Source organism: Chiloscyllium punctatum, chromosome 24, assembly GCF_047496795.1.
Source record: "Chiloscyllium punctatum isolate Juve2018m chromosome 24, sChiPun1.3, whole genome shotgun sequence".
Lineage (NCBI taxonomy): Eukaryota > Metazoa > Chordata > Chondrichthyes > Orectolobiformes > Hemiscylliidae > Chiloscyllium > Chiloscyllium punctatum.
The window spans coordinates 81,156,674-81,170,371 of record NC_092762.1 but is presented as its reverse complement, the minus strand read 5'-3'; the positions used below and the strand labels follow the sequence as shown (position 1 = coordinate 81,170,371).

Genomic DNA, 13,698 nt, shown 5'->3' with positions numbered 1-13,698 from the left:
CCCAGGCGGAAGATGAGGCGCTCTTCCTCCAACCGTCGTGTTGCCATGGTCTGGCGGTGGAGGAGTCCAAGGACCTGCATGTCCTTGGTGGAGTGGGAGGGGGAGTTGAACATCTGCCTCCAATCAGCTTTCGAAAGTTCTTGCCCAATACCGTCAATATTGGCCTTTCTCCAATTTAGAACTTCAACTTTTAGATCTGGTCTATCCTTTTCCATCATTATTTTAAAACAAATAGAATTATGGTCGCTGGCCCCAAAGTGCTCCCCCACTGACACCTCAGTCACCTGCCCTGCCTTATTGCCCAAGAGTAGGTCAAGTTTTGCACCTTCTCTAGTAGGTACATCCACATACTGAATCAGAAAATTGTCTTGTACACACTTAAGACATTCCTCTCCATCTAAACCTTTAACACTATGGTAGTCCCAGTCGATGTTTGGAAAGTTAAAATCCCCTACCATAGCTACCCTATTATTCTTACAGATAGATGAGATCTCCTTACAAGTTTGTTTCTCAATTAACTTCCCTGGATGTATTTCCAAGAATACCCTCCCTCAGCACAGCTGTAATGCTATCCCTTATCAAAAAGGCCACTCCCCCTCTTCTCTTGCCTCCCTTTCTATCCTTCCTGTAGGATTTGTATCCTGGAACATTAAGCTGCCAGTCCTGCCCAACCCTGAGCCATGTTTCTGTAATTGCTATGATATCCCAGTCCCATGTTCCTAACTACGCCCGGAGTTCATCTGCCTTCTGTTAGGCCCCTTGCATTGAAATAAATGCAGTCTAATTTATTAGTCCTCCCTTGTCCCTGCCTGTTTGACTCACTTCTGTTCTCAGCTGTACCTGTCTCAGATCGATCTCTTTCCTCACTATCTCCCTGGGTCCCACACCCCACCGTACTAGTTTAAATCCTCCCAAGCAGTTCTAGCAAATTTCCCTGCCAGTATATTAGCCCCCTTTCAATTTAGGTGCAATCCGTCCTTCTCGTACAGGTCACTTATACCCCAAAAGAGATTGCAATGATCCAAAAATGTGAATTCTTCTCCCATACACCAGCTCCTCAGCCATGTATTCATCTGCTCTACCCTCCTATTCCTGCCCTCACTAGCTCTTAGCACTGGGAGAAATCCAGATATTACTACCCTTGAGGACCTCCTTTTTAAAATGTCTACCTAACTCTAATCTCCCTTCAGAGTCTCAACCTCTTCCCTTCCAATGTTGTTGGCTCCAATGTGGATAATGACCTCCTGCTGGTCCCTCTTCCCCATGAGAACATTCTGCACCCTCAGAGACATCTTTGATCCTGGCACCAGGGAAACTGGCCACAGAAACGTCTGTCTGTACCTCTGACTACAGAATCTCCTAACACAATTGATCTCTTGAAAGCCGAAGTACCCCTCGTTGCATTAGAGCTAGTCTCAATACCAGAAATTTGGCTGTTCGTGCTACGTTCCCCTGAGAATCCATCACCCCCTACATTTTCCAAAACAGCATACTTGTTCGAAATGGGTATATCCACAAAAGATTCCTGCCCTAGGTGCCTGCCTCTCTTACCCATCCTGGAGTTAACCCATCTATGTGACTGTATCTGAGACTCCCCTCCCTTCCCCCCCCCCTCCCCTTTCTATAACTGCCATCCATCACATACTGTTGCTGTTGCAAATTCCTCATCGCTTCTATCTGTCTCTCCAACTGATCCATTCGATCTGATAAGATTTGCATCCAACAGCATTTATGGCAGACATAATTCGCAGTAACCCTTAAACTCTCTTTAAACTCCCACATCTGACAAGTACATGTCACTGCAAAGGCCATTTTTGCTCCTTCACAATCTACAGACCCAGAAAATATCATCTTATTCCTCTACAAACACTGCCCCAGGTTAAATTAATAGCAACGGCTAATGCTTTAAGTTTAATCAAGAGACTTCTCTCCAAAAACATATTCAAGAAAGAATCCACTGTACCCACTACAGCAGCCTCTCTCGGACAGACTTGAACAACATATAACTTATCTGATTCTGTGCTGTGAACTTCGCCCAACAGTTCCTCCAAGATTAGTTGTAAATTTCACTGTTTGTTAAATTTTCCCAGATGCACTCCAATGTCCAGCGATACACGATTTCAAACAGCAAAGGCAGTAGCTGTGCAGGTACTCTCTTTCTCTCGCACTGTCCTCACCACGTGCTTCCTTTGTCTGCTCTTCTCCCTTTTAAACTGCTGTTGTTTTGACTTTTTTTTACTAAAGTTCCAAAACAATGCAACAGCATATAAAACAGTAATTGCTGCTTCTGGAATTCGAGGAAATCACCTCCAACACCTAAAATACCTCAAAAAAAAAGGAGCAGCTCTTACAGCCGGAAATTTTTCCCGTCCTCCATCTTCGATTACCCAGAATCCTCTTGCTGAAGTTGTACCAATACCTTTCATTGCATTTAAATCGAGACCATACCGATGCTCCCCTGCTTGCCTCTTATCTTTAATTTACAGACCAACTCATCCAAAATTCGGATACCCACATCCAAGCTTGCACTGTGCCATTTGCACACATCACCCATGTCACTCGCTGACTTCCACTAACTTTGCAGATGACACCAAAATTGGAGGTGTAGTGGACAGCGAAGAGGGTTACCTCAGATTACAACAGGATTTGGACCAGATAGGCCAATGGGCTGAGAAGTGGCAGATGGAGTTTAATTCAGATAAATGCGAGGTGCTGCATTTTGGGAAAGCAAATCTTAGCAGGACTTGCACACTTAATGGTAAGGTCCTAGGAAGTGTTGCTGAACAAAGAGACCTTGGAGTGCAGGTTCATAGCTCCTTGAAAGTGGAGTCGCAGGTAGATAGGATAGTGAAGGCGGTGTTTGGTATGCTTTCCTTTATTGGTCAGGGTATTGAGTACAGGAGTTGGGAGGTCATGTTGCAACTGTACAGGACATTGGTTAGGCCACTGTTGGAATATTATGTGCAATTGTAGTCTCCTTCCTATTGGAAAGATGTTCTGAACGCTTTCAAGTTTCACAAAAGATTTACAAGGATGCTGTCAGGGTTAGAGGATCTGAGCTACAGGAAGAGGCATAACAGGCTTGGGCAGTTTTCCCTGGAGCTTTGGAGGCTGAGGGGTGACCTTATAGAGGTTTACAAAATTATGAGGGGCATGGATAGGATAAATAGGCAAAGTCTTTTCCCTGCGGTCAGGGAGTCCAGAACTAGAGGGCATAGGTTTAGGGTGAGAGGGGAAAGATATAAAAGAAAAGACCTAAGGGGCAACTTTTTCACGCAGAGGGTGGAACATGTATGGAATGAGCTGCCAGAGGATGTGGTGGAGGCTGGTACAATTGCAACATTTAAGAAGCATTTGGATGGGTATATGAATAGGAAAGGTTTGGAGGGATATTGGCCAGGTGCTGGCAGGTGGGACTAGATTGGGTTGGGATATCTGGTCAGCATGGACAGGTTGGACCCAAGGGTCTGTTTCCATACTGTACATCTGACTTGATCCAGCAACACCTTGATTTAAAATTCTTACTCTTGGTTTCAAATCTTTTCATGATCTTTTCTTTAATCTCTTCCAATCTCAATTTTCAATTATGTGGCCCAAAAATCTGGAGTGCAGTACTTACACCACTATATTTTTCCTGTTCGTCCTTAAAACTTGACCAAGTTTTGAGTCATCTGGCCTATTTTCTCCTAGACCTTTTAATGCTCCAATAAAACATTAGAAATTTCTGCAGTCTTCATGAGCACCAGTCTTGCATGACTAGAATACATGATTAACAAATTTACAACTATGTTGATGATCCAAGGAGTTTTTTAAAAAAAATGTACATACATAATATCATTACTACTCAATAACAGCAGTACTGTTAATACAGGAATAGGATGAATCATTCCAATTCAACCCAAATTAAATAAAACTAATATTTCTTATTGTCACGTTTCTACAATTCAATTTATGAACGCTCATCCACTCAATTTTCACACTATTGCTAGCTTATTTCCTATTACTGCCCACAAATATTTCAAAGCACAGGAAGGGTTACAGAAGCATTATGCAGGATTAGTGCAAGGAAGTGGAAGTGAAATTAAAATATCAGTTGGAAAGCAGTTACCGGTCAAGGACGCCAGTTGAGATCTTCAGCTGTTGTCCTGGGAACAATAGCAAATTTACTTAAGAACTCACTGATATGCAGGAATTCTTTTATTTAAAGATGGCTAACACATCAAGAGAAAAGGTGAAATAATTCTTTAGAAAAAAAAATTTTAAAATAGCTGTCTTTCCATTGGGGATTCAACTGCCTCAGTGTTGAATTGCTATATTAGACAGACAGTCTTCACCTACCAAGTAATCTGGAAAGCTACACATGATTTAAGTGCTTTGTTTAGACAAACAAAAAAAGTCATTTACTTAAATAAACAAATAAAACAGGTAAGATCTGCATATCTTGCAACCATCAGCAATAACTCAACATTATATTGCAAATCTTAATTTAGTTTCATGTGTTCGGTAATGCAACGTGAAAATTAAACAATTATGTCACAATTGTTTCAATTTCACTATTCTTTGAAATAGTGATGTTCCTATCATTTTAGTTATAATGAATGCCAAGATTAGTTCATTAATCAGTGTTCAGAGCAGAATAAGATCACTATTAAGTAAATCTTAAGAACAGATTAATATTACTTAAAGATTTAAGAAGTTACACATCTCACTCAATTATTCCACATAAAACTTTGAAAGTTTTTTTGATAACAAGGACAATGCCTTGCTTGAATATCAAGGGTAGCAGCAGCCTCATGACAAGTACATAGATTAACCAGTACAAAGGAAAACAGTTAATAACGTGTAGAATGCAAACTACAAGAAGATTAATTCATGTAACATTTAGCAAACGGCTACACAGACCTCCTGTGGTTTCAATAAGGCTCCAAGATTAGAGTTATGATGCAATATATCTACCTCCTCAGTTCTGAACACAGCAACTTGAGCAGCTCATAATAGAAGTAGACCATTCAGCCCTCAAGCCTGAGCAATCATTCAATAGAATAGCAGCTGGTCGAACACGTCTTAAAAAACAATGAATCCCTATGTGTGGAAAGAGGCCTTTCAGCCCAAAGAGTCCACTCCAACCCTCTGAAGAGCATCCAATACCCAGTTCCATTCCCCTACCCCAGCATCCTGCATTTCCCATGGGTGATCCACCTGATCTGTACACTCCTGTACACTATGGGCAATTGAGCATGGCCAATCCACCTAACCTCCACATCTTTAGACTATGCCAGGAAACCAGATGAAACCCACGCAGACACACAGATAATGTCTGTGTGGAGTTTGCATAGCCACCCAATGGTAGAATCAAACCCAGATTCCTGGCAGTGAGAGGCAGCAGTTCTATCCACTGAGCCACCCTATCATATCCACTTTCAAGTGGTTTCTCCCATAATCCTTGATTCCACTCATTGGTTTCAAACCCAAACTATTTCTCTTCACATGTTGGCAAGCTATTCCACCTCATCCACTGGTCATAAACACACACTAATGCAGCTTGAATTCAATAATAACTTGCAATTAAGAATCTGCTAGTGACCAAGAAACCATTGCCAATTGTCAGAAAGACCCATCTGATTCACTAACATCCTTCAGGGAAGAAAACCTGCCATCTTCTTCTGATCTGGCCTCCACGTGACTCCAAACATTCAGCAATGTGGTTAACTCAACTGCCCTCAAAAGGCTTAGCAAGCCAATCAGTTCAAAGGCGACCAGGGACAGCCAATAAATGCTGGGCAGCTAGCCACATCCCACAAGTGATTGAAAAAGACTTTTTTAAAAACTTCCCAGCAGCAAGAAGGCACAAAAACAATCAGAAAAAGGCTGCTTCTATCAGCCCAGTGTCACAGTAGATAATTATTATATTCAACTATGTTAACAACCACCAATTCATTATAAATCAAGAATCAAACTAGTTTTAGAGCTACACTGGTAAAGCTTTTATGCACTTCCAAACATGTTACAACATTAAGGGATGCTACATAAATGGCACTAGTTGATCATCGGATTACCATTTATGCACTGCTGCAGTTTTAACAAAAAGTGCATTAATTTCATTGTTTAATTTTTCTAGCTTGGGGAATGGTTCATTATTCTTTTCCATTCCATCATATTCAGGTCATTAGAAAATAAATTTGCTGCAGATAACAAGAGGGAACTCCTTGCACAAGATTGAGAACCCAGTGCAGTCTTTACCTTGTGTGCAAAGTCAATTCATCACATTTGGGAGCATCAAAAACATTATGGGCCTTTAAGACACTGTATTAAAATAAAGTGACTTACTATTTATTTTGTCAAATGAGTCTCAGACAACAATTAAGGGCAATTCTATAACAAAATCACACAGAGAAGCAATAATATTTTAAGATACATTAGAATTTAGATTTTCAACTCAAATCAACATAGGCTTAATTTCAATAAACATTAAGTTTGTTTCCACTTCTGGCAGTAATAATTGCCTGCGGTCAAGTTTCCAATACACTACATAAGTGTAGTGAAGTGTAGCCCTCCTGAAGAAGGGCTTATGCCCGAAACGTCGATTCTCCTGCTCCTTGGATGCTGCCTGACCTGCTGCGCTTTTCCAGCAACACACTTCATAAGACTTTTATTTTTAAAAAAACCAAACCCATAAAATGTTCAATCTTGATAGAACACTAAGATAAACACATTGTAACCGTTAATTCCCCTATTAACGAAGACACATTAATGCAGTATGTTATATGCGATTTCTTCTTTGGCAAGACACGCTGACAACAAGCACGGCGATGCAAATACACAACCGACATGGAAGTGCAATTCTACGGAAAAAAAAGTACAGTACCCACTGCAAATAAAATAACGCTGCACTCTGGACAAATATAACAATAAAATACATATTAAATAACAGACTCGTGGCTTTCTTACTAGGTCTGCCCGTCTCTGCCTTCACACAAACGCACTCGAGTTGTATTTTTTTTTAAAAAAGCACTGGCTATGTCAGAAAACACGAAGTTGCGGCGACCCCAGCAGCCATGATAGGTCCCGTACAACCCACCCCCCAATTCTGTAAATGGCGCCTTTTCTTTAGCCCCCACCTCAACATTTCACACGGACTTTTCCACAAGAGGGGAAATAATGTACAGTAATTGGAAATAACTAACGCCCAGGGTATCCTTCATGCCACACCCCCCTCGCCTCTACGTCTCGGTCAATGGCCCTTTTTCATCCACTCCTTTCCTCGCTTTCTGTCACTAAAATTGCAACAGTATCCCGACTTTCGGGTCGACACCTAGTAACGACCATTCCCTTCTCCCCCAAATCCATTCTAACCCCTCCCTCGCCAACCGCCACTTGCCCTCGCACACACTTACCCCTTGGGTTTAAAGGCCCGCACGAGACCCAACCAACTGCCAGAACCAACCAATCTTCCAACACCTTCCCGCCCTGATAGACGTGCGGAAGAGCCAATCGGAGCCGCGATGCTGCTCGACAACTGGCCAATGAGCGGTGAGCTAGGAGGTGGGAAATTTTCGTCGGCGCCAGCAGGTTCGGCTGAGCCGGAGTGCATGACGTCACGGCTAACGGATCTTGGACGGTTTCTTCCCGAACACCTTGATTGACGCGGCATTAGCCAATCAGACTGCAAACTGTGTTCTTGGTTCGTTTTGGCAAGAAACGAATCAAAATTAAAGGTGAGGCTGGACTTAAATTGCTGCTCTAAAACTGGCATTTTCCCAGCCCCTGAATGGCCTGGGCATTGACGAAAAAGTATTTTTTTATTCACTCATGGGTCGTGGGTATCCTAGGCGGGGCTAGCATTTATTGCCCATCCCCAACTGCTCTTGAGAAGGTCGTGATGAACTGCTTTCTTGAACCATATCCATGACAGGATAGTGACTGGATTGGAGGGGAACTTACAGGTGCTAGTGTTCCCGTTGTATTTGCTGCCCTAGTCCTTCTAGCTGGAAGTTGATGGATTTGGAAAGTGCTGTCTGAGGAGCCTTGGTGAATTTCTGCAGTGCATTTTCTAGACACTGCTGCTACTGAGCATCTGTGGTGGAGCGATTGGATGATTTTTGTGAATGTTGTGCCAATCAAATGGTTTATTTTGTCCTTGACAGTGTCCAACCTCTTCAGTGTTGTTGGACCTGCAAATAGGAAGAATTGTAACATAGTGCTGTCTTCTGCAGATGCTGGAGATCAGAGTCAAGATTAGAGTGGTGCTGGAAAAGCACAGCAGTTTTAGGCAGCATCTGAAGAGCAAGGAAAATCGAAGTTGCGGGCAAAAGCCCTTCATCAGGAATGAGGCAGGGAGCTTCTGGGGTGGAGAGATAAATGGGAGGGGAATGGGGCTGGGGAGAAGATAGCTAAGAGGTGTAATTGGTGGATGAAGGTGGAGATGAAGGTGATAGGTTGGAGAGGAGGGTGGAGCGGATAGGTGGGAAGGAAGATTGGCAGGTAGGACAGGTCATGAGGATGGTGCTCAGCTGGCAGGTTGGAACTCGGGTAAGGTGGGGGGGGAGGGGAAATGATGAAACTGGTGAAACTGCCCTGTGGATGGTGCTGCCAGCTCAGCACCATCCTCATGACCTGTCTTACCTGCCAATCTTCCTTCCCACCTATCCGCTCCACCCTCCTCTCCGACCTATCACCTTCATCCCCATCTTCATCCACCTATTGCACTCTCAGCTACCTTCTCCCCAGCCCCACCTCCCTCCCATTTATCTCTCCACCCCGGAGGGTCCCTGCCTCATTCCTGATGAAGGGCTTTTGCCTGAAACGTCAATTTTCCTGATCCTTAGATGTTGCCTGAACTGCTGTGCTTTTCCAGCACCCTTTTAGATGGTGGAGTGGCTTTGGAGGAAATCAGTTCATGTGTTTCTCACTATAGTATTCCTGACGTCTCAGCAGTGGTGAGATTGGTGTGAGGAGATTTCCAATGCCATGCAACCAAGTTTGGAATGGCAAGATGAGATTGTCCCCAGGAAGCAATGACAAAATCACAGAATTGTTACAGTACAGAAGCAGGCTATTTAGCTCGTTGTGCCAATGTGAGCTCATTAACCAAGCATAATTGTAAGGTGAGTCTGAGAGTTTTTACGTTAAGGCTACATCTGACAAAGTGTGGAATCAAAGGATCCTAGCAAAACTGTAATTAATGGGAATCGGGGTAAGCTCAACACTGGAGTCATACTTGGGATATAGAAAAATGGTGGTGGTTGTTGGAGGTAAGTCATCTCAGCTCCAAGACATCTCTGTGGGAGTTCCTCAAGAATGTGTACTCGGCCTGACCACCTTCAGCTTGATTAATGACCATCATAAGATCAAAAGTGGGAAATTTGCCAATGATTAGTCCAGAACATTGCACATTTACGACTGTACAGTTACTAAACCAATCCATATTCAAGTGCTTTTTGATGCAGCAAGATCTGGACAATATCCAGGCTTGGACTGACAAGTGGCATATAACTTTCACACCATGCCAGGCAATGACTATCTCTGATAAAAGACAGTCTAACCATCTCCCTGTGACAATAAATGGTGTTACCATCACTGAAACCCCCAATGTCAACATCTTCGGGATTACCATTGACTAGAACCTCAACTGGACTTGCCATATAAATACAATAGCTACAATTTAAGGTCAGAAGCTAGGAATACTGCAGGGTGTAACTGACCTGAATCTTCAAACCCTGTCCACTATCTACAAGGCTCAAGTCAGAAGTGTTATAGAGGGATCCCCACTTGTCTGGGTGAGTGCAGCTCCACCAACATTCAAGGACCTTGATACCATCCAAGACAACGCAGCCTACTCAATTGCCATCACATCCACAACCATTCAAACCATCCATTGCTATCACTCAGAACCAGCAGCATGTACAATCTACAAGATGTACTGCAGAAGTTCACCAAAGATCCTTAGACAGCATCTTACAAACCCACGACCATTTCCACCTCCCCCTCAAAGGACAAAGGCAGCAGATACATGGGAGTACCACCACCTGCAAGTTCCTCTCCAAGCTGCTCACATAGAATCCCTCAAGTGTGAAAGCAGGCCATTTAGTCCACACTGACCCTACAAAGAACCATTCCCCACTATCTCTGTAACCTTGCATTCACAGACAGACAGCCAGACGTGGAATCAATCCCAACTCCCTGGTTCTGTGAGGCAGCAGTGCTAACCACTGAGCCACTGTGCTGTCCTGATTTTGAAATATATCATCATTCCTTCACTGTCGCTGGATCAAAATCCTGGAATTCCCTCCCTTAAGGGTATTGTGGTCTGCAGCGTGCAAGAAGGCAGCTCTTCACCACCTTTCGAAGGGTAACTAAGGACAGGAAATAACTGCTGGCCAGTCAGTGACACCCCTGTCCTATGAGTGAATAAAAAAATTCCATACATTAATTTTAATCATTTGTATATTGATATATTGTGATGGCATATTGCATTGCAGTTGTGCTGTAGGCCTTGGAGCAGTAAGATGTGGGTTTGCACTTTTTATCCCTGTAGAATATGTCACTGTCAGCAGGAGTATCTTTATGTGGGATCTTGATCAGAAGGTACATGTATCCACCAGAGAAAATGTGATGAATCTGAAGGAAAACATCCTCAGACCAAAAGCTAGCTCTGAGCAGAAGATTCCAGAGTGCTATATATATATAGGTCAACTACATATCCTTTTTAGCTTGATTTGTAAATGTCAACTCTCCTGATCTTCAGATGCTGCCTGACTTGCTGTGCTTCTCCAGCGCCACACTTTTGACTCTGACTTTCCAGCATCTGCAGACCTTGCTTTCTCCTTTGGAAACTATTAGTAGGGAGAAGGTAAATAAAACCATTGAAAAATATAAAGATGTAAGAAGAAAGAACTTGCATTTATATAATGCTGTTCATGTCTTGGGATGTACAAAATCACTTCACAGTGTAGCCACCATATAACATAAGGAAACACAGCAGCCAATTAGCAACAAAATCCCACAAATGGCAACGAGATAAATGTTGGATTAGTGGTGCTGGAAGAGCACAGCAGTTCAGGCAGCATCCAAGGAGCAGCGAAATCGACGTTTCGGGCAAAAGCCCTTCATCATCCTTATTCCTGATGAAGGGCTTTTGCCCGAAATGTCGATTTCGCTGCTCCTTGGATGCTGCCTGAACTGCTGTGCTCTTCCAGCACCACTAATCCAGTATTTGGTTTTCAGCATCTGCAGTTATTGTTTTTACCAACGAGATAAATGTGCCCATCAGTTGATTTCATGTTCGTTGAGGAATAAACTAGTCAACATAGAGTCATAGAGATGTACAGCATGGAAACAGACCCTTCGGTCCAACTTGTCCATGCTGACCAGATATCCCAACCCAATCTATTTGAGATATTTTGAGGTATTTTTAGAATGTAGCTGAGCAGTTGATAATGGAGTCATCATGCTAGGTGCCAGTTTGATTTTTAATCCAAAATGTCTCTGATGGATCTATCCAAAAAAGGAATGAACAATATTTTGGAGGAGTAGTATTTGGAGAAGTACGGGCTGCTGGTTAGATTCAGATGAATGGTACTCAAAACATAATGGCTGTCTTTTGCCATTGTTATTCAACTAAATGTCAGAGAACTGTCAATTCTGACAAGCATTGTTTTGAGGCAGAATATTCATGATCGGGGCTCTATGTTTTTAACCTCCTTCATTGAATGCTGTGGCCATGAAACTATTTTATATCATTTATAACTGCTTAATTGTTACTCCTGTATCAGTTGTTTGATTTAATGTAACAAAACTGCTGTATCTCTATTAGTGCAGTAAGCCTACCCAGGCTTATAGAATTGACTCTGATTTCAGTTGATCACTGATAGGGGAGCTACAATTGACTTCAGCACCTCAGGCTTAAGGAAACAAAAATGGTGATTAGATTACCTACAGTGTCAAAACAGGCCCTTCAGCCCAACAAGTCCACACCGACCCTCCAAAGAGTAACCCACCTAGACCCATTTCCATCTGACTAATGTACCTAACACTATGGGCAATTTAGCATGGCCAATTCACCTGACCTACACATCTTTGGACTGTAGAAGGAAACCGGAGCACCCGGAGGAAACCCGCACAGACACAGGGAGAACATGCAAACTCTACACAGACAGTCGCCCGAGGCTGAAATTGAACCTGGGACCATGGTGCTGTGAGGCAACAGTGCTAACCATTGAGCCACTGTGCCACCCCAAGTGTGTTGAGCAGTCTGCAGTAACCCCTGCCAGAATTTAAAACAAAATCTTTCTAAACAACCTGTTCAGAGATGTTATTATACACCTCTAGAGTAGGTGAGACTTGAATACAGCCCTCCTGGTCCAGGGATAAGGACACAATTAATGCACCACTAGAGAGCCCCTAAACCCCCACTGGAAACGCGCATGGGTGGATTTGAGCCACTGTTTGCTAAAAAGCCAAGAACAAATGAATGACAATCTCTTAAATGGCCTATCAGTAATCAATTGATCAAACATGAACCTATACAGAAGGCAGTTAATGCATTCAGAAGGTAAGGGCTGGACAAGGGAAAAAATTCCGATGAAAATTGCCTGCTTTTCCATCACTTCACAATATGCATAATGGATAGCCCAACAACAGGATGAGCTTAACAGCTGTCCTGTGGAAAATTAACCAGCAAGGTAAGAGACCTCCAGTACATATTTGAATAAAGGCACAAACACAGAAAATGTTGGAGAAACTCAGCAAGCGTGGCAGAATCTGTGGAGAGAAATACTTAAGAACCCCAAAAGATAGTGGTGTGGGATTTATCACACACATATAAAAGGCAGACTGGGTTTTGGTGTAACATTTTTTTGAAACACTTATGGACTGCTCCTCTCTCAAATTTGACCATATAATAATTACTTAAATATATTAGATTATGTGTTGAATTGCTAGTATAGTGTCTGAACCCCCAACCTTCTGACTCAGAAGCAAAAGTGATATCAGCCAGCCGTTGCTGGCATCGTTAAAGCCTAATATTGCTGTACTACATTTCAAATCTTTTCAGTGCTAATCTCATGGACAATAATGCTTCAATTCAAAGAATATAATCAGTATTTCATCTTCTCTATCACAATGCCCAGTTCTAAAGAAAAAAAAGCATTATAAAATTGCTATTCAGGTTCTAATATGTTTATATTCTTTGCACAACATAGACCTTAGCATGTTTTAGGGACACAGGAAATATTCAGACAATGCTGAAAAGCTGCTCAAATTTAGTTCTTGAAATTAATATCATCCTGATCTCTCAAGGTATTGGTGCCTCTTAGGATACTCAAGCCCATTTGACATGTGTTGTGATAAAAGAGGAACTTGTATTTATATTGCATCTCTCATCTCCTGTCCCAGAAATATGGCAAACTCCCACTCCAATAAACTTAAGCCATTATTATGAAGGCACCTTTGCCAATTCCATTTGACATATTCCTGGAGATTTAGTCAGGTGGCCTCCAAGTGCCCCACACCTAGTCAGTCAACATTTTCAGATTCAATATTTTTGTCACAATTAAGTGAGTGTTGAAATAAAACTAAAACATACTATGTTCTGTCATAGCTCTATGATTTTACTAGAGACTGTCTTGCAACTGTGTCAAGATTAGAATTAGAATTAGGTATACTGCCATGTGTATTCAAGTACAGAAGTACGGAATACAG

General features: G+C 42.4%; 1 protein-coding gene across 2 annotated transcripts in view; it reads right to left on the bottom strand.

The window, feature by feature from the left end:
• The window catches only part of LOC140494746 (guanine nucleotide-binding protein G(I)/G(S)/G(O) subunit gamma-7-like), a 172,181-nt gene extending 164,692 nt beyond the window's left edge, over positions 1 to 7,489 (bottom strand). For both annotated transcript variants that reach the window (XM_072594304.1, XM_072594303.1), the window contains exon 1: positions 7,395 to 7,489. The gene's annotated coding sequence lies outside the window, so the exon portion shown is untranslated. The remainder of the gene's footprint in view (positions 1 to 7,394) is intronic.
• Between the last annotated feature and the right edge of the window lie 6,209 nt (positions 7,490 to 13,698).